This window comes from Bos javanicus, chromosome 19 (assembly GCF_032452875.1).
Source record: "Bos javanicus breed banteng chromosome 19, ARS-OSU_banteng_1.0, whole genome shotgun sequence".
Lineage (NCBI taxonomy): Eukaryota > Metazoa > Chordata > Mammalia > Artiodactyla > Bovidae > Bos > Bos javanicus.
The window spans coordinates 13,708,652-13,730,624 of NC_083886.1; the positions used below are offsets into that span (position 1 = coordinate 13,708,652).

General features: G+C 45.2%; 1 long non-coding RNA gene and 1 pseudogene across 1 annotated transcript; both read right to left on the reverse strand.

Annotated features, from left to right (window-relative positions):
• Window positions 1-7,789: 7,789 nt before the first annotated feature.
• LOC133231734 (uncharacterized) lies at window positions 7,790-21,749 on the reverse strand. Its single transcript, XR_009731218.1, has 2 exons — window positions 20,916-21,749; window positions 7,790-8,154 (listed from the first exon to the last, which is right to left on the reverse strand). It is a non-coding gene; the product is annotated as an uncharacterized LOC133231734 (long non-coding RNA).
• On the reverse strand, window positions 8,176-14,459 carry LOC133231733 (peroxiredoxin-2-like; annotated as a pseudogene).
• Window positions 21,750-21,973: the final 224 nt, after the last annotated feature.

Genomic DNA, 21,973 nt, shown 5'->3' on the forward strand with positions numbered 1-21,973 from the left:
TAAAAAATAAATATTAAAATTTTTTTTATTTATTTCTGGCTGTACTAGGTCTTCGTTGCTGAGCAAGGGCTTTCTCTAGTGTCGGTGAGCAAGGGCTACTCTCTGGCTGCAGTGCTCAGCTTCTCACTGTGGTTGCTTCTACTGTTGCAGAGTTCTAGGTCATATGGGTTTCAGTAACTGTGGCCTATCATCTTTGTTGTCCTTGGGCATGTGGATTCATCCTGCACCATTGACTGAACCCGTGTCCTCTGCATTGGCAGGTGGATTCTTAACCACTAGAACACCGAGGAAGTCTGAGATTACTTATGGATTAGTGGTTCTTAACCACAAGGCCATTTTCTCTGAGGAGACTTTGGGCAATGTCTCGAGACATTTCTGGTTGTCACAGGTGGAATAAAGGGGTGCTATTGGCATCTAATGCTAGTTGGGTAGAGATCAGGGATGCTACTAAACATCTTGCAATGCACAGGACACCCCCTCCCCCCCGACCAAAGCTCCAGAACAAAGAATTATCCTGTCGAAAATGTCAAGAGTGTCGGGGAATTCCATGGTGGCCCAGTAGTTAGAACTCTGCACTTCCACTGCAAGTGACATGGATTCAATCCTTGGTCAGGGAACTGAGATTCCGCAAGCCCCAAGGCACAGCCAAAAATATAAAAACAAAGTGTCAAGAGTGTTGAGACTGGGAACCCTGTTTTAGACCAAGTAGACTCACGTCTCTGAAGCACCCAGCCTGGGTATGGGAGGGCTGGTAATGAGTGGTCAGAGAAACAGGTGTTCCATATGCTCTTATGGTCAGTCATGTCCAACTCTCTGCAACCCCATGGACTGTAGCCCATGAGGCTCCTCTGTCCATGGGGTTTTCCAGGCAAGAATACTGGAGTGGGTTGCCATTTCCTTTTCCAGGGGATCTTCCCGACCCAGGGATGGAAACCAAGTCTCTTCCAACTCTTGCACTGATGGGCGGATTCTTTACCACTGCCAAAGGAGGAGGATGTTAAGATAAACATGGGACTTCCCTGATGGTACAGTGGATAAGAATCCATCTGCCAGTATAGGGGTTGAGGGTTCAATCCCTGGTCCAGGAAGATCCTACATGCCTCAAGGCAACTAAGCCCATGTGCCACTACTACTGAGACCACCTACAATCTAGAGCCCAAGAGCCACAACTACTGAGCCTGAGTGCTGCAACTACTGAAGCCTGAGCACCTAGAGCCCATGCTCCACAACAAGAGAAGCCATCACAGTGAGAAGCAGTTTGGGGAGAATCAGTTCATTTCTGTTGCTCTGTCGTGTCTGACTCTTTGGGACTCCATGGACTGCAGCTCACCAGGCCTCCCTGTCCATCACCAACTCCCGGAGTTTACTCAAACTCACGTCCGTTGAGTCGGTGATGCCATCCAGCCATCTCATCCTCTGTTATCCTCTTCTCCTTCCACCTTCAATCTTTCCCAGCATCAGGGTCTTTTCCAATGACTCAGTTCTTCGAATCAGGTGGTCAAAGTATTGCCGTTTCAGCTTCAGTATCAGTCCTTCCAATGAATATTCAGGATTGATCTCCTTTAGGATGAACTGGTTGGATCTCCTTGCAGACCAAGGGACTCTCAAGAGTCTTCTCCAACACCACAGCTCAAAAGCATCAATTCTTTGGCGCTCAGCTTTCTATATAGTCCAACTCTCACATCCATACATAACTACTGGAAAAACCATAGCCTTGACTATAGGACGTTTGTTAGCAAAATAATGTCTGCTTTTTAATATACTGTCTAGGTTGATCATAGCTTTTCTTCCAAGGAGTAAGCATCTTTTAATTTCCTGGCTGCAGTCACCATCTGCAGTGATTTTGGAGCCCAAAAAGATAAAGTCTGACACTGTTTCCACTGTTTCCCCATCTATTTGCCATGAAGTGATGGGACCAGATGCCATGATCTTAGTTTTCTGAATGTTGAGCTTTAACATTCTTAAAGAGCTTCACTCTCCTCTATCACTTTCATCAAGAGGCTCTTTAGTTTTCTTGACTTTCTACCACAAGGGTGGTGTCATCTGCATATCTGAGGTTACTTTTATTTCTCCTGGCAATCTTGACTCCAGCTTGTGCTTCATCCAGCCCTGCATTTCGCATGATGTACTCTGCATATAAGTTAAATAAGCAGGGTGACAATATACAGCCTTGACGTACTCCTTTTCCTATTTGGAACCACTCTGTTATTACATGTCCAGTTCTAACTGTTGCTTCCTGACCTGCATAAGATTTCTCAAGAGGCAGGTCAGGGGTCTGGTATTCCCATCTCTTTCAGAATTTTCCACAGTTGTGGTAATCCAAACGGTAGGTGCTGGGGGAGAATGGACACATGTATATATATGGCTGAGTTCCTTCACTGTTCACCCGAAACTGTTCCAACATTGTTAATCAGCTCTACCCACAATACAAAAAAAAAAAAAAAGGTGTTGTTTGTTTTTTTTTAAAAAAAAGCACATGTACCAAAACTAGAGAGGAGCCCCCACTCACTTCGACTAGAGGAAGTCTTCATACAGCAATGAAGACCTAACACAGCCAAGAATAAATAAATAAATATAAATAATTTTTTTTTAATGCTGACAGGAGATACTCAAAAGAGGGTAAAAAGTGATAGAGAGAGGGGGAGTGTGGATGGTCCCTGAGAAGAGAATGCTATCTACAGCAGTGTTTCTCAAACTTTATTATTCACCTGGGGATCTTGGACTCAACAGTGGGATTGAGCCAACAGGTCTAACAAGCTCCCAGGTGATGCCAATGATGCATCATGGGCTCCACTTTGAATAGCAAGAATTTAGAGCTGCTGCTGCTGCTAAGTCACTTCAGTCGTGTCTGACTCTCTGCGACCCCAGAGACGGCAGCCCACCAGGCTCCCCCGTCCCTGGGATTCTCCAGGCAAGAACACTGGAGTGGGTTGCCATTTCCTTCTCCAATGCATGAAAGTGAAAAGTGAAAGTGAAGTCACTCAGTCATGCCCGACTCTTAGCGACCCCATGGATTGCAGCCCACCAGGCTCCTCCGTCCATGGGATTTTCCAGGCAAGAGTACTGGAGTGGGGTGCCATTGCCCTCTCTGAAGAATTTAGAGCAGTGGTTCTCAAACTGAAGGGTGCATCAGAAGCACCTCGTGGGCTTGCTGAAACAGGTTTCTGGGACCCACTCCCAGAGTTTCTGCTTCAGTACTTCTGGAATGGGGCACAAGAGTTTGCATTTCTAATAAGCTCCAAGGTGCTGCTGATGCTCCCAGTCCAGGGATCATATCTGAGAGCCATTGAGTCAGCATGGAAGTGAAGAGAATCACCTTAGAAGCAAGACAGCTTCACCATTGAGGAGATAAGGAAAATGCAGACAAGTTTGTAGGTTTGGGGGGCGGTAGGAGGCTGAGGGGTGCTTCCCTGGTAGCTCAGCTGCTAAAGAATCCGCTGGCAATGCCAGAGACCCTGGTTCAATTCCTGGGTTAGAAAGATCCACTGGAGAAGGGATAGGCCGCCCACTCAAGTACTCTTGGGATTCCCTGGTGGCTCAGCTGGTAAAGAATCCGCCTGCCATGAGGGAGACTTGGATTCAATCCTTGGGTTGGGAAGATCCTCTGGAGGAGGGCGTGGCAACCCACTCCAGTATTCTTGCCTGGAGAATCCCCACGGACAGAGGAGCCTGGTGGGCTACAGTCCATGGGATCGTAAAAAGTTGGACATGACCTGAGCAACCAGGCACAGCACAGCACAGCACAGGAAGCTGAGGAATTTACTGCCCATTGGCCTATACCTTCTCAGTGAAATAGAAGTGAAATCAGCTGAGAGCAAGGGAGAGCTTGATGGGATAAGGAGCTGTAAATATTAGGTGCAGGCTTATGACTTTCTAATTAGCCCTTCTTGTAACCCAAAAAGTCAATTTATTTTGTTACTGATTAAAGGAACATTTTTCGATTACTTCATCCAGACAAGATGACCAGAAAGTTATGTGGTGCAGTGGAAGAAAGATTAAGACTTTATTAAGATTTTCCTGTGGCTGGTAACTAGAAGCATCTGCTTTGGAAAGGGCCAAGCCTGCAGGCAGATTCTTAACCACTGAGCCACCTGGGAAGCCCATAATAATGGTTACTATTTGTTGAAGGCCTATTTCATGCTAGATCCCTAGTATACCATAGGATTAATATAATAGCTCTGCAAAGGTAAATAGTAATACATCCTTTAACAGACAAAAATCTGAAGTTAAAATTTTGTTTGAAGTGAGGAATTCCCTAGCGAACCAGTGCTTAGGACTTGGCGCTTTCACTGCCAGGGCCTGGGTTCCATCTCTGGCTGAGGAACTAAGATCCTACAAGCCACTGAAAGTGAAAGTGAAGTCGCTCAGTCGTGTCTGACTCTTTGCGACCCCATGGACTGTAGCCTACCAGGCTCCTCCATCGGTGGGATTCTCCAGGCAAGAGTACTGGAGTGGGTTGCCGTTTCCTTCCCCAGGAGATCTTCCCAAACCAGGGATTGAACCCGGGTCTCCCACATTACAGCCAGACGCTTTACCATCTGAGCCAAAAAAAGAAAACAAAAAAAATTTTTTTTTTTTGCTTGAGGTCAACAAAGTTTCCCTATTTCCCAAATTTTAGATGGAAAAAGATTATTTCTAAACAAAGTATTATACACTGAACCTTGAGTGAGCCACTAACACACACGCACACACTTCCCAACTTTGGGATCTATCCATCTCCCTAACAGGGCTGTACCTTCAGTTTTTGAGGTGTTATTTAACATCCAGTTCTGAGTAGTTAAGGGTAATCCTATTCAGCACTTTTTCTACTGCAGCATAGTAAAGAGAAAGTGAAAGTGAACGTTGCTCAGTCCTGTCTGACTCTTTAGGATCCCATGAACTGTACAATCCATGGAATTCTCCAGGCCAGAATACTGGGGTGGGTAGCCTTTCCCTCCTCCAGGGGATCTTTCCCAACCCAGGGATTGAACCCAGGTCCCCTGTATTGCAGGCGGATTCTTTACCAGCTGAGCCACAAGGGAAGTCATAGTAGGGAAGAACAGTAAAGAGACAGGAGGAAACAAATTCACAAATATAGTACAAAAACATAAAATCCCCAAGGACCAGTGACCATGTCATGGAGATTAGACCTGAGAAAATATTCAGAAGATGGAGTGAAATGAGGATATGTCAGAACTGTTGGATAATTTGATGAAGATGACGGTAGGAAGTGAGGGAGACCAGGGAGAGTCTGTTTAAAAGAAAGACATTTTCCTCCACCTCATCTGTCAGTGGACTGATTTCCCCACCTTCATTTCAGAAGCTTGAATCTCATACAGACATTTCAGTGAGTGACTTTTCTGGGACATGTTCCATGGGACGGAGGATGAAGAATTCTTCCTCTCCTCCCCTCCTCCTTTTCTTTTTTAAAACACTTGCTTATTTATTTGGCGGTGCCAGGTCTTAGATGAGGCATGAAGGATCCTTACTTGCAGTATGCAGAATCTTTGTTGGGGCATGTGGGGGATCTAGTTCCCTGACCAGGGATCGAACCTGGGGTCCCTGCATTGGGAGGATGGGGTCCTAGCCACTGGACCGCCAGGGAAGTTCCTCCCCCACCTCCCTTTCAACAGACATAACTTCCTATCCAATTCAAGATGAAAGAAAGGATAGTCACTCAGCCCCTCCTGTTCTCTGAGGCAGGAGAATCTCAGCCCCACCCCATCCCCCAGTTTTCTGACTCTTGAAATGGGAAGGGAAGGAAGAATAGCTGAGATCTTCTAGGCTTTTCAGTCTTTTGGCGACTTCATCTACTTTCTTTGGTCACACCCAGTCCCTCTTTCATTGGACAAGAAATGAACACACGTTGAACACGTACTGTCCACAATGGCTTGGAAGTTACTGAGCGATAGAGCCAAACTAGACCTGCTCCAACACGATTACCCAGCTCCCCAGCCTGCATGTCATGATACAGAATCCACTGAGACCTTATCTGAAACTAGCTATACTCAGAATATCAGAGGAACCTGAACAGGGCACTAGAGTTTCATGTAGAAGCCAACTGAACTCACTTATCATTCTTGGGTTTTATCCCAAATATGGGCAGCTCATCTTTTAACTTCTGTATCTCCCTCTCTTTCCTTTTTTTTTTTTTGATGTGGGCCATTTAAAAAGTATCTTTATTGAATTTATTACAATATTGCTTCTGTTTTTATAATATATTTGGGGTTCTTTTTTGGGCCCTGAGGCATGTGGAATGTTAGCTCCCTGGCCAGGAATGGAACTCACATCTCTTGCACTGGAAGATGAAGACTTAACCACTGGACTGCCAGGGGGGTCCCCATACTTCTCTTTTCCTCTCCTGTACTTTCGGGCCAATGCCACTTTACTCTCTCTTTCCTGACTCATCCTCCCACGCTCCCTTCCCCAAAATATTTTTCTGCTGTGCCTTCTGGATATTTACTCCCATTATAAACAAACTCCTCCACATTCTTTTCTCCTCTATAATCTTCCCTCCCTCCCTTCTTGTTTTATCTTGAAAATCCTACTTCTGGGACTACTCTTTTGAAGTTAGGTGGCTCAAGACCTCCCACAATCCATACATCGTAGAGGCTGGAGGGAGTTCTGCTTTTTTTTTTTTTTTTTTTCATTTCCATTATTACCAAACCAGTACTCCTCTCAGATGGGTAAAAATTCCTCCAGCACTTTTCTTTCTCATCCACCGGTTTATGGTTCTAGACTACATTTATAAGAGCTTGTAGCCCCTGGCTCCTGTCTACTGCTAACCCCCGTCCTTGCCAGGACCCTGATAACTTCATCTTCCCTTGAAAGAAACATGAAACCTCATGGTTATGAGCCACACTTCAGTGACTTATGCAACTCAAGTGACATATAGTTTCACTCCAGGGAAAGTGGACTCACCCATGACCATGCAAGAAACTGCTCCCCGTTAGAAATCTTTGGGGGATCCCCTGGCAGTCCAGTGGGAGAAGGCAATGGCACCCCACTCCAGTACTGTTGCCTGGAAAATCCCATGGACGGAGGAGCCTGGTAGGCTGCAGTCCATGGGGTCGCTAAGAGTCAGACACGACTGAGCGACTTCACCTTCACTTTTCACTTTTCATGCATTGGAGAAGGAAATGGCAACCCACTCCAGTGTTCTTGCCTGAAGAATCCCATTGACGGAGAAGCCTGGTAGGCTGCAATCCATGGGGTCGCCAGAGTCGGACACGACTGAAGCAACTTAGCAGCAGCAGCAGCTGGCAGTCCAGTGGTTAGGAGTCTGTATTTCTAGGGGCCCTGGTTCAACCCTGTGGTCGGGGAACTAAGATCCTGCAAGCTGCAAGGTGTGGCCAAATGTTAAGTAAAAATAATAATAAAACAAAATGGAGATCTTTGACTTCAGTGTACCTACCATTCTCTATTTCTACCTCTTCCAAACCCTAGCTTTTATTACTGTTTTGAGATCGTACAGAGTCCTGTAGGTTCTTTTTTTTTTGCCAGCTTTGAGGTTTGACCGACCCAAAAAAGGCATAGGGGTTCTTTTATTTTGTTGAAATATAGTTGATATACAATGTTGTGTAAATTTCTAGAGACATGTAGGTTCTTGATCTTTCTTTTCTCAACACATCAGCTCCATTACTGCCAAACTTCCCTTGCTCTGTAGTCTGACCTCCCTGGTTATCACCTCAACTAGTCCTTGAGGAGCACTCTCACTTCCCGCATCCCTTCCTTCTTCTGCTGTTACTGAAAGGTGTGGGGAGGGGTATACAGGTCTGCTTGCCACTCAAAAGCCGGTAAACAGGCCGGGTCGCTGGAAAGGAAAGTTTGCTTTATTTCAGATGCCGGCAACTGGGAGGGAGAGTGGCCGACCCTGTCCAAAGGCCGACTCCCCCCCAGCCCGACAATCAGGGGGTAAAGGTTTTTATAGACAGAGTGGGGGGGATTACAGGCAGAAAGAGTACAGTCATCTCTAACAGTCATCTTCAAATTGGTCATCAGTGGTCTGATCAGCATCATCTTGGTGGTTGTAGGTACAGTTAATCTTCAGTGGGGTGCACTTGTTTCCATTTCTTTGCGGTCAGTTCTCAGAATTGTGGCAGCTCAAGTCCTGGGCACAGTCTGGTCATCATGTAGTTAACTTCTCCACCTGGTGTTTTGGTATCTATAAGACAGCTATAAGACAAGTCACAGGGTATGGCTCAGAATATTATCTATAGCCCTTGAGAAAATATTAAAGGTCCTTGACTATGCTTAATGACTGCATTATTATTATTTAGTCTCCTTGGACTGTTTTCCTTTGTTTCAGTATGTCTCACTTCTCTGATTAAACTTATTAAACCTGTGAAGTTTTTCACAGGCAAAAGTCAGGCAGAAGATACTGTGGGTGGCAGTGGGGGGATCGGGTGAGCAAGGACCATATGGTCCTGCTCTGTTTTACTATCAGAAAGTGAAAGTGAAAGTTGCTCTGTCGAGTCCAACTCTTTGAGACCCCATGGACTGTAGTCCATGGAATTCTCCAGGCCAGAATACTGGAGTGGGTAGCCTTTCCCTTCTCCAGGGAAATCTTCCAAACCAGGGATCAAACCCAGGTCTCCCAAATTGCAAGTGGATTCTTTACCAGCTGAGCCACAAGGGAAGCCCAAGAGTACTGGAATGGGTAGCCTATCCCTTTGCCAGGGGATCTTCCCGACCCAGGAATTGAACTAGGGTCTCCTGCATTGCAGGCGCATTCTTTACCAACTGAGCTATGAATTGACATCCAACACCATCTTGAGAACAAATTCGGTGCTGTCTTCTCCGCTCCTGTACCGAGAATGATGAGGAATGCTACAAGAATAAGTACTGCCTCAAATTTCTGGATCTGTGCACCCAGAACAATACTCAAAAACCTCCTTCCTTGTCCTTAGTCGATTCTCCTCCTCTTCCATTCTCTCTACCTTTCCAAGCTTCCCCCACGCACCTCAAGCCCTCTCAAATCCACCTCTCAAACCCAGAGCTTACTCATTAGCTTTTTTTTTTTTTTTTAAACTAGTTTTTAAACTTCTTTTTTGCTTTTTTGACACAGGCAGCTGGCGCGGCCTGGCTGACAAGTCCAGAACATTCCAGCCCCAACCTTAACTATTCAATGTTGGCACTTATTTTTTCTTTGCTTTTATTTAGAGGTGCCACGGGGCATGCAGGATCTTAGTTGTCCCACCAGGAACTAAGCCCCCTGCTGTGGAAACTCGGAGTCCTACCCACTGGACCACTAGGAATTCTCTCTTCACCAGTTTTTAAGTCATTTTCATGTTATGCATCTATACAGATATTTATTGGTCAGTTTTACTTATTTTTATTTTTCCCGAATCTTTTGCTTAATCCAGATTTCCAATATATTTATTTTACATCTGCAGATTGAAAGCAACTGAATCATAGAGAAAAGCTGACAAAAGAGATGGAAGAAAAAGACCACTTTGCTCCCCCTTTTGACCCACCAGCACTGCTCAGTTGTTTGAGCTAATAATCCTTTTTCCCTGAAGATAGTTTAAATTGGATTTCTGACATGACCTAAAGTATCTTTGCTAATATCTGTCTCTCTCTGTATGCTGTGTCTATCTTTTTCTGCTGTGTTTCATAACAGTCACAGATCCAGTGATTTTCCTCATTATTCATATTTGAGTGAGGATAAGTCTAGATCGGGCTTCCCTAGTGGTTCAGTGGTAAAGAATTAGCCTCCCAGTGCAGGAGACATGAGTTAGAAAATCCCCAGGAATAGGAAATGGCCCAGTCTAGTACTCTTGCCTGGAGAATCCTGTGGACAGAGGAGCCTGGTGGGCTACAGTCCATAGTGTTGCAAAGGGTCAGACACAACTGAAGCAACTTAGCACACACGCATGCACTAATACTTTATTAATCACCTCTAGGCCTGTTCCCAGTTATGTGGGCTCCAAAGAGGGGGTCACCATTCACCTAGCTCTCAGCTAGGAGGTTAAGAAGGCTTTGGCTTAGCCCCTCTTCCATCTTGGACCATCGAGTCTAAAGAGGCAGGTCTGGCCTTTCCTGGGTCAGTAAGGGGCACACACAGGTAGGGGCACAGATGGTGGCCAAGAGCCCCAGCTTGCCACCCATCTGCCAGCCTGGTTGTGTTTAGAGAAGGATTCCCTTGTTGTGGTTCACACTGGGCTTGACTGTGTGACTGCCGGCATCCAGCCAGCAGGACAGACTTCCTCATGCTCCTCTGTGAATTGTAAGACCTGGACCAACCACAGAGCCTCATCCACTGAGCACCCCACAGACAAATCACTGAGGGTGATCTAGGGATCACCCTTGCCATTAATGATAAAGAGGCCCCTGTAGGCAATACCTTCATCTTCCTTGGGACCATAATCATGGGAGAAGTTTCTGGTTACATGGGCCAGCAGGGGGATGTTCCAGGGCCCAAGCCTCCCTCCTTCTGGGGGGTGTTGATCCAAGCCAGGTGAGTGAACTAAGAGTCCACGGAGACGCTCAGTTCAGCTTGTGCAACTCCACAGCACGTTGCTGAAAGCCATGGTCTCCGTGGGGCACACAAAGGTAAATTGCAGATGGGAGAAAAAGCGGGCCCTGTAGTTTCCTTTGTACTCAGAAAGCTTCACTTTCTTGAAGGCGCCATCCACCACTGGGGGAACCTGGAATTGCAGGGCGGGTTTTCCAATATGCACGTTGCTGGATGCCATGACTAAAGCTGCGTGGGCAAGGGTGGGTGCATGGACTCTGCGATGGGCAGACTCCTTTTGGCAGGGCCCCCACTCCAGTATTCTTGCCTGGGAAAATCCCATGGACGGAGAAGCCTGGTGGGCGGCAGTCCATAGGATCACAAAAGAATCGGACGCAACTTAGCGACTAAACAATATCAACAAGTCTAGACCAGCAAACTACAGCCCATGGGCCATATCTGGCCAGTGGCTAATTTTGTTTTTAACGGCCCACAGGTTAAAAATAGTTTTTACATTTTAATGATTATATTTTTAAATAATAAGAGCTCTCACTGTGTCTCTTGGCCCACAAAGCCTAAAATGTTTATCCATCTGGCCCTATAAGAAAAACTTTGCCAATCTCTGATTTAGAAAGATTTGATAATTGACTATAAATATTCTACATTTATTTTCCTTGGGGCTCTCACTATTTACCTGGCTGCTCTTGGAGTCCTTCATTATGTGGGTTTAAAATATTAAGTTCGGAATGTCAGTTTCCTGCACAGAATTGAGAGGAAGTTAGAGTCATGGGTTGTCTTGTCTAGAAGTTCCTCCGGGTAGACATTTATCTTTTGTTTGTTCAAATTTCTGTTCCAGGTAATAGTTTTTGGTGTCTATTCTCTCGTTTGGTTCTGCTTCTGCTTCATGTTCATGTGTATGGCTTCCTTCCTGGCTGTTTTGTAAGTTGAATTTCCTCATGGGGTCAGTTGCCCCTAAATATAAGGGAAGTTCTCTCAGCCCTGAGATGAGCTTCTTGCTTTAATGGGATGTACAGTCAGGGAACGACCTCTCCACAGGTTTTTCTGTTTTCCTGGCCTCCTTTTCATTCCTCAACTATACACAGGTACTATTAATCTATAGCATTAAAAGAAATTCCAAGTAGGAAATGGCCCCATCTGTCAAAAACACACACAAACTGCTTTTTCTAGGAGACTATATTTCTCTGTTTAGTAGGTATTAGTGAGGATCTGCTAGGATTTCCTCTATTTAGTTTTCATGACACAACACTAATCTCTTGGAAATGAAAGGTGTAGGTTTTAGTCTTAAATTGAGTCCCAGGTGACAATCATCCAGCAGAAATGATTGTGGTATATATCCATGTCTCCCTTCCCTTGTTTCATCAATGACGTGTATTTTCATCATTGATGTTAATATTCCTTTATTTAAATCAATTACATGGAGATAGAGGAGTTGGTGTATATTTCTTTCACCCACACTCAATCATTGGAGGTTAACAAAAACTCATTAATGACAAAAAACTTTTGTCAGATTATCAACTGGGATCCTGAAAAGGCACAGTTCATGTCCCAGTAGTAAACTCATGAATGGCATGGAAACAATCTGAACTGATTCTTAGGGGAAGAACTGAGACGTCTGGAGATAAGATACTATTGATTGGCTGCACTGATGCCAGGCGAAAGGTCCAGAGCTAAGTAGGAGAGATTAGCGCCTCCTCCCAAATAGCCCACCATGCATTTCCTTCCCCATAGTTAGCAATGGTGGATCAAGAACACACCCTGGGTGACAAGCCAGGTAAAAACGAGAACAGGAAGAAGCTACTGGGATTTGTTCCAGCCAGGACACTTGTACAGGGAACTTAACAGTTCTCAAGTTATCACCTTCTGCCCAGGGTGCTTTTCAGTAAGCAGTCTTCTGCTGCGCAGCAGGCTAGTGGAATGGTTTATTTTATTTTATTTTATTGCGGGGGTGGGGGGGGGGTGGGCGTGCTTCACTGCCTCTCTGTTGCTGCACGTGGGCTTTCTGTAGTGGCAGGGGCTACTCTTTGTTGAGGCACACGGGCTTCTCATTCTGGTAGCTTCTCTCTTGCTGAGTGCGGGCTTTAGGGCACTTGGGCTTCAGTAGTTGGAGCACACCGGCCTCGTTGCTTCTCGCATGTGGGATCTTCCCAGACCAGGGGTCAAACTTGTGTCTCCTGCATTGGCAAGGCAGATTCTTTTTTTCTTTTTGGACAGGTAGATTCTTAACCACTGGATCGCCAGGGAAGTTGGATGATCTGATGAATACGTTCCAATTGTTACAGGAAGCGGACCCCTTCCAGGGTCCGAAACCGGGCTCTTCTCTAACACTCAGAAATGAACTGTCTGAGGAGACGCATGTGCTGACAAAGCAAGAGATTTTATAGGGAAAGAGCATCGAGGTGGAGAGCAGCAGAGTAAGGGAACCCAGGAGAACAGCTCTGCTACATGGCTTGGAGTCTCAGATTTTATGTTGATGGGATTAGTTTACGGGTTGTCTTGAGCCAATCATTCTGACTCAGAGTCCTTCCTGGTGGTACACGCCTTTTCAGCCAAGATGGATGCCAGAGAGGATTCCGGGAGGTGGTTGGACATGTGGTGTCTCCTTTTGACCTTTCCTGAACTCTTCTGGTTGGCGGTGGCTTATTACTTCCGTGTTCCCTACCAGGATCTCCTGTCGTAAAACAACTCATGCAAATGGTTACCGTGGTGCCTGGCCAGGGTGGGCGGGTTTCAATCAGTGTGCTTCCCCTAACACAATGACTTCTGGAAGTTCCATTTAAGAGAACTGTACACCTGAAGGATAACTGGAATAGTCCACACCAGAATAAGTTTAAATCACAACTGACTCTGAGTTTGATGGAAGCAGGACAAACTCTAAGTAAAGACTCTGCTGAGAGGTGGAGGATACGTGAGAACGAACCATGTTTAGAATGAGCTTGCCTGGAGATCAGCTTCCAGAATGACAGAGACGACCTCAGTGAACAAACTCTCCCACAAAAAAAAAACAGTGAAAATACCAGCAAAACAACTAACATCAACCTTTTTAGATATTGAGAAACTAACCGAAGCCACAGAACAAACTGAAAATCATCTATCCGAGAGAAACAACAGGACTGTGCTTAGAAAATGGGATCGGTGGTATTTTAATTTGTGAATGGGCTACTCTTTCCATCCCCTCCCTCTGCAGCTCAGGTGGGTGGTAGCCACAAAAAGCCAGCAGTCTCACAGTGGATGGAGAGGACTGACCTCTTGTGGAGCTCATTGAAAAGCAACACCCCCAGAGCACAGTCAATATTTTGTCTGAACTTGGAGCGCCCTGGAAAATCTCTATTCTTAGGTAGTCGTGGCTGTTTGATTTGACTCAGAGTTCAGTGCAACAGAACAAAATAACCCTGCTCCCAGGGCATTATCAAAACAATAGCCCTCCACTGGCAACATAGCAGCTCCCTGAGGCTCTGCTTTCAGGGGAGGTTAGCGAGAGGCAGGCTAGGAATCTGAGTATACCTTGGAGAACTGGATAATCATGGGGCACTCTGGAAATCTCTAACATATTCCAGGGATTCTGAAAGGCTGTGTGAATGCACAAGGTTTGCACAGGAGAGACGTGGAAATGGAGAAGGTCTTATTCACTGATTTCTGACTTTCAGGCTCTTTGCAAAACAAAAGTGAAAGCTAAGGATATCCGGTAAACTGCCTATAGTTTGAAGGCATGCCTTCTCACAAGATTCCCTTGGTAAAGGGTGAAAGCCATAAGGATATCCACGGTAAAGGGTACCTCCTGTTCCTAAGTAACTTTAAAAAATTTTTATTGGACTGCACCAGGTCTTAGTTGTGGCAAACAGGATCTTTTTTTTTTTTTTTTTTTTCAGCATGCAAACTCTTAGTTGCAGCAAGTGGAATCTAGTTCCCTGACCAGGGATCAAATCTGACCCCTGCATTGGGAGCTTGGAGGCTTAATCCCTGGACTGCAAGGAAAGTTCACCTAATGAACTTTAATTTTTCTTCATAAGCTTAGGGCATGAATAACAAGATCTAGAACCTCATTCTCAAGGAGTGTGAGAAGAGGGGAATTATTCCTCTGGAGAAATTAGAGGATGAAAGTGAGGCTTAGTCCTGTCTAACTCTTTGCAATCCCATGGACTGTAGCCCTTCGGGCTCCTCTGTCCTTGGGATTTTCCTGGTAAGAATACTGGAGTGGGTAGCCATTCCCTTCTCCAGAGGATCTTCTGAACCCAGGTCTCCTGCATTGCAGGTGGATTCTTTACCGTCTGAGTCACCAGGGAAGTCCAGAGGGTGAAGAGGGAAAGTGATACAATAGTGTGATCCTGCGAAGATTCAAAAGTGACCCTGGCACTGAGACTGGGCCCCCACTCCCAAACCTGAAACTCAAATCCACAGGGGGAAAGTGAAGAGGCGCAGTGGCCTTTGCCTTCCTCTAATTTACCATGAAAATCTACCCTATGGCCAGCTGGTGCTCAGTCCCTTCAGTCATGTCTGACTCTTGGCGACCCCATGGACTGTAGCCCACCAGGCTCCTCTGTCTGTGGGATTCTCCAGGCAAGAATACTGAAGTGGATTTCCATGCCCTCCTCTAGGGGATCTTCCCAGGGATTGAACCCATGTCTCCTGAGTCTCCTGCATTGCAGGTGAATTCTTTACCGCTGAGCTACTGGGCAAGCCCCATGGGCAGCTGGGAGTATCAAGAAAAGCAAGGAAACAAGGGGCTAAGAAAGAGTAGGAATGAACTAGGGATCCTTGGGCATAGGGCCTGGACCATGCACGCCCTTCTGTCCTTAGAATTTTCGTGTTTGTCATGTATAATCTCTGGAGTGGAGGCAATAGCCATGACTACATGCTTTTGCCTCTGTCGGGGACTCACAGAATCATTAGAGCTATCAGAATAAGAATTAGGAGGGCAACAGGGAGGCAGACCATATGTCACCATAGCCTCAGCACCGTCTTGGGCTCCTCCCTGGAGTGAAGGTCGGTGCTTCTTTTTGGATGGTCCAGGATCTCCATTCACCCTCTTCCCCATTCCACCAAAGCCTTCCCTCTTCTGCCTTGTCCAGTTCTGGATTCTTTTCTCTCCCCCTTCATCCTTTTTTTCTTTAATATTTGTTTATTTATTTGACTGTGGCTGAGTCTTCACTGTGGCTTGTGAATTCGTAGTCGCAGCGTGTGGGATCTAGTTCTCTGACCAGGTATGGAACTGGAGACCCCTGCGTTGGGAACACGGAGTCTCAGCCAGGGGACCACCAGTGAAGTCCTCTGCTTTATCTGTCTCTGTTCTCTGCGGTCTTCTCTCCTACTCACAACCATCCCCAGCCATAGTTCCTTAGAGAGACCAGGTGCCAAGATATCTAAGTCCCTGTACCGAGAATACCAATAATGACTCCTGAGTTCATCTGAAAGCAGAGCCTGAGACAAAGAATTGAGTGAAGGTAGTTTATTTGGAAGATGATCCCAGGAGGGCCTGAGGAGAATGAAACAGAGAAGGAAGAGGCCACGTAAGAGCCATTATCTAGATGGTTGCTGTGGGCATCAGGGGCTCCAGTTAGCCAGAGAAACTACTCCCGAGAAACTATAGCATGCCTCCCAGAATGGGGCATCTGAAGGCTGGAAGGCTGGATCAGCATCCACCCGAATTCCCCTTTGGATGAATTTGCTCCAGACTACACTTTGTCTATGGGTCTAGCAGGTTCCTGCGGCATGGGGAAAGGTCCTGGGGCAGAATATGGAGTCATGGGCTGTCTCATCAGTCAGTGCTAGGTACACCTGAGCTCACGCGGAACTAACCACTACAGCTGCTTCTGAAAGCAGAGACGGGTCCACGGGACTCACTGTAAGAACCCAGAGGGTCTGCCAGGTCCCCTCCTCTGACTTCGTTTTGATTTTTGGCTGAGCTTCGTCTTTGTTGCTACTTCATTTCTCCAGTTGTGGCTGGTGGGGGCTACTCTCTAGTTGCGGTGCTCTGGCTTCTCCTTGAGGGGCTTCTCTTGTGGAACAAGGGCCCTAGCACTCTCGGGCTTCAGCAGTTGTAGTGCATGGACTCGGTTGCCTCCTGACATGTGGGATCTTCTAGTTCAGGGATCGAACCCATGTCCCTTACATTGGCAGCCAGATTCTTAACCACCAGACCACCAGGCAAGTCTCCTCCTCTCTCTCTTTTTTTTTTTTTTTTAGTTACAGTTTTAAGTTTAATGTTGTAGTTAGTAATTTGAGAATTATGTACAATAATGTGTTCATGTATGCATAAATACAGTCCCCTCCTCTAATTTTTTTAAAATTTTCATCAGAAACCATTGTTGGGACTTTCCCATCAGTCCAGTGGTTAATTAAGACTTGTGCTTCCACTGCAGGAGTGCAGGTTTGATCCCTGGTCAGGAAACTTAAGATCCTGCATGCCATGTGGTGTGGCCAAAAAGAATAATTTTTTTAAAAATTTCTTAAAAATTAAGAAACCATTATAGATGACACAACTTGAGATGGGTGTTTATTTGTGTCACTTCCTCTAGTTGAAATTCAAATGTGAAATTTCTGGCTGGCAGAGAGGGAGAAAATGTACAATTTCCCTAAATCTAGGATAGAGCAACAGGGGAAAGAAACAGAAAAGGGCTGTAATGGCTTGTGTGTGTGTGCTCAGTGCCTTCAGTCGTGTCCGACTCTTTGTGGCCCCATGGACTGTAGCCCGCCAGGCTCCTCTGTCCATAGGATTCTCCAGGCAAGAATACTGGAGTGGGTTGCCATGCCCTTTTCCAGGGGATCTTCCCAACCCAGGGACTGAATCCGAGCGTCCTGCATCTCCTGCATTGCCGGTGGATTCATTATGGCTGAGCCACTGGAGAAGTCCTGTCATGGCTCAGTTCAGTTCAGTTCATTTCAGTTGCTCAGTCGCGTCCGACTCTTTGCGACCCCATGAATCGCAGCACGCCAGGTCTCCCTGTCCATCACCAACTCCCGGAGTTCACTCAGACTCACGTCCATCAAGTCAGTGATGCCATCCAGCCATCTCATTCTCTGTCGTCCCCTTCTCCTCCTGCCCCCAATCCCTCGCAGCATCAGAGTCTTTTCCAATGAGTCAACTCTTCTCATGAGGTGGCCAAAGTACTGAAGTTTCAGCTTTAGCATCATTCCTTCCAAAGAAATCCCAGGGCTGATCTCCTTCAGAAAGGACTGGTTGGATCTCCTTGCAGTCCAAGGGACTCTCAAGAGTCTTCTCCAACACCACAGTTCAAAAGCATCAATTCTTCAGTGCTCAGCTTTCTTCACAGTCTAACTCTCACATCCATACATGACCACTGGAAAAACCATAGCCTTGACTAGACAGACCTTTGTTGGCAAAGTAATGTCTTTGCTTTTGAATATGCTGTCTAGGTAGGTCATAACTTTCCTTCCAAGGAGTAAGCGTCTTTTAATTTCATGGCTGCAGCCACCATCTGCAGTGATTTTGGAGCCCCCAAAAATAAAGTCTGACATGGTTTCCACTGTTTCCCCATCTATTTCCCATGAAGTGATGGGACCAGATGCCATGATCTTCGTTTTCTGAATGTTGAGCTTTAAGCCAACTTTTTCACTCTCCACTTTCACTTTCATCAAGAGGCTTTTTAGTTCCTCTTCACTTTCTGCCATAAGGCTCAGTAAAGGTCAAATTATATATAATATGGAGTTTCAAGTACTTGCGTAAGTTTCAGATAATTTTTCCGCCTAAGTCCAGAAACTGGACTTCAGTGTTACTGTGATATTTCTCAAGAGAAGATTTGAAGGATCTTGTCTAGAAGTGTTCTATGTCAGAGGTCATGGAATGCTTCTTACCTTTGTTTAAAAAGTTTTCAGAGGTTTTAGTTACTACTATTATGGATGGGGAGAAAAAGTGATGACTTACATTATTTTGTAAATAATAAGGCATCTATTGAATTCTCACATGATACATGGGATTTTTGGTTTACTGATTTTCCTGTTGGATATGAGTGTTCTATACTGCTGGAGAGTGAACTTATCCACTACTAACTTCCCATCGTTGCCTGGGGCTTCTCAGTTGGCTCAGTGGTAAAAGAATCTGCCCGCGATGCGGGAGATGCGGGTTCCATCTCTGGGTCAGGAAGAGATGAAGGAAATGGCAACCCACTCCAGTATTCATGCTTGGAAAACCCCATGAACAGAGGAGCCTGGTGATCTATAGTCCATGGGGTCTCAAAAGAGTCAGATACGACTTAGTGACTAAACAACAACAACATTGCTCAGCACCTGAACCTTTACTCCATATATTTTCCCCAAATATCTTGCTTATCACAATAAGCAAGAACTTGGACAAGATGAATTGCAAAAACAAATACTTTCCTTTTAATGATTGTATTGTGATTAACTTGGAGGGGAGCGGAAGAGACAAAGAGAAAAGATGGTGGAGTCATCTGAAGCTCTTTAGGGCTGATTTGTGTTTGTGAGTAGACCCAAGTGGAGAGTTTGTTCATCCCCAGGTCCTTTCTATTATCCTCAAGTGACGTTTTGGTCAGAGACATTACTTTGCCAACAAAGGTCCGTCTAATCAAGGCTATGGATTTTCCAGTAGTCATGTATGGATGTGAGAGTTGGACTATAAAGAAAGCTGAGTGCCAAAGAATTGATGCTTTTGAACTGTGGTGTTGGAGAAGACTCTTGAGAGTCCCTTGGTCTGCAAGGAGATCCAACCAGTCAATCCTAATTTCCTAAAGGAAATCGGTCCTGAATATTCATTGGAGGGACTGATGCTGAAGCTGAAGCTCCAATACTTTGGCCACCTGATGCGAAGAACTGACTCATTGGAAAAGACCCTGATGTTGGGAAAGATTGAAGGCGGGAGGAGAAGGGGACAACAGAGGATGAGATGGCTGGATGGCATCACCGACTCAATGGACATGAGTTTGAGTAAACTGTGGGAGTTGGTAATGGACAGGGAGGCCTGGCGTGCTGCAGTCCATGGGGTTGCAAAGAGTTGGACACAACTGAGCGACTGAACTGAACTGTTTTACTAGTTCTGTCCATCAGGGGACATTTGCAAAATAGCATATATATGTATAAAATTATGTTGCAAGATTCACTCTTGCCTAAATGGGGAATGATCCAAAGTTACAAAGAAGACATCTAGTTTCAAAGAGGGTATGCCACTTCTAAGAAACCAGGTCCTTAGAGGATACTTTAAGTAGACAAGAAAGATATTACTTAAGGTCAGGAAGTAAGAGAGATTTCTGTTGCCAGTCCATGGTGAGCTACAGAAGCTCAAGTGGCATCTGGGTTCCAGGTCTCAGTACAGGAAGTATTTGCTGACCCTGATTTTTCTTAGGATCATAGACAGGTTCTGTATGGTTCGGGGCACCAGAGCTCCCCCTTCTCTCTTGGACATTTCACATAATGCTTTGATCCAAAACAGACAATTTGCTTATTGCCTCACAGAAATCGTCTTCCACTTTGAATGGACAGGAAAGTACCAACATCAGACTTCTTACTTATCTCCAGCAAATCGATAAGAAAGCAGACACTTAGAGATTAACCTTTGCAGATCAGATTGGTGATTTGTTTGTGGACTCTCAAGTACCGAAGTACTCATCGGTTTTATCCTCTGGGCATCTCTTCCATTGCTTTCTTCTGGTGTCAGACTTACTCTCTAGGCAGAGAGAAGGTCTATGGCCCAGGCAAGGCTAATCTTACAACATCTCACCTGCAAGGATGAGGCCATTGGCCCAAAAGTCATGCTGGTGCTGCTAAGTCGCTTCAGCCATGTCTGACTCTGTGCGACCCCAGAGACGGCAGCCCACCAGACTCCCCTGTCCCTGGGATTCTCCAGGCAGGAACACTGGAGTGGGTGCCAATTCTGTCTCCCAGGATTTGCAACCTTGAATGCAGACACATAAAAATAGTTTGGGATAGAGATGCCTTATGGCAGTATCCTAAAGAGAAGTTCTGTGAGGTGACTGGACTCTTCTAATGTCAATTCTTTCCGATATAGGGAGAGCAAGTAGGCATGAAAAGGAAATAAAAGGTATCCAAATTGGAAAAGAAGAAATAAAATTACCTCTATTTGCAGATGATATGATCTTCTATGTAGAACATGCTAAAAAAATACATTAAAAAACTGTTAGAGCTAATAAGTAATTTGAGTAAAATTGCAAGATACGAAGTAAACACACAAAAATCAGTTGTATTTCTGTATACCAATTATAAAAAATATGAAAACGAAATTAAGAAAACAATTCCAAAGAAGTCATGGGGATGTGATGCACAGCATGGTGACTATAGTCAAGAATTTGTGAAACCATTTGGTGTTATTTTGGGGGCCCCAGAGAGCTCTGGTACCTCAGTCCTTTATGTCTCAGTGCAGAAAGAATTCAGCGAGAGGCAAATGATGATTATAAAAATCACTGATTAGAATAGGACACTTGTGAGGTTTATAAGCAGGTGGGTGAGGGGATGCCATGCTCCAAGAACTTACCGAACTCCCGTTTTATAATCAAAGGAAAAGTGGGGAGGGAGAGAAGAACTTCTTTTGTCTTTCTTGAGTAGACACCATGCTTCCATCATCAGCTCCTTCTCCAGGTTGGGCAGGGGAGTTTTCTTGTCCCTGTGCGGTCAAACTAAGTCCATAAATTATCGTTTTTTTTATGTGTGCAGAGAGCATGTCCTAGGGATTATTAACTTACTGAGCTCACTGGGCAGGATATGTGTCTCATGCCACCATTGTTTCATTGTTTGGGGGCATATCTCGTGTTTCTGTTGCATGGTTTTGTTGCTAAGCAATCCTGCTTGGTTTTGTAGTTAAGCAAACCTGCTCTCTTGAGTAATCATTACTTCACAGGGGTCTCCCATATTTTTTTCTACTTTTTCTTCTATTAACTATTTTTTCAAACACTTTCTCCCCTTTAATTTTTTTTTTTTTTTACTTGTTTTTGGCTGCACTGGGTCTTCATTGCTGTGCATGGGCTTTCTCCAGTTGCAGCAAGCAGGATGACTCTAGTTGTGATGAGGTTCTCATTGCAGTGGCTTCTCTTGTTGCAGAGCAGGGGCTCTAGAGCACTTGGGCTTTAGCAGCCGTGGTGCATGGGCTTAGTTGCCCCGAGGCATGTGATATCTTCTCAGACCAGGGATGGAACCCATGTCCTCTGCATTAGCAGATGGGTTCTTAACCACTGGACCACCAGACAAGTCCTGGGATTAACCATTTAATCACCCACTTTGTTCCTATCAATACTGTATTGCATATTTGAAAGTTGCTAAGAAAATAAACCTTAAAAGTCCACAGAACAATAGCTCCTCGACAAGAATAAAATACTTCAAGATAGATTTAACCAAAGAGGTACAAAACTTGGTAAACTGAGAACTATATACAAAGCTGGATGAAATTAAAGACCTAACTCAGAGGAAAGATATCCTGTTTAATGGATTGGAAGACTTACTATTGTTTAAGATGTTGGTACTACTCAAAGGGATCTACAGATTCAATGCAATCTCTAGCAAAATCCCAATTTTTTTGCAGAAATGGAGAAGGGCAAG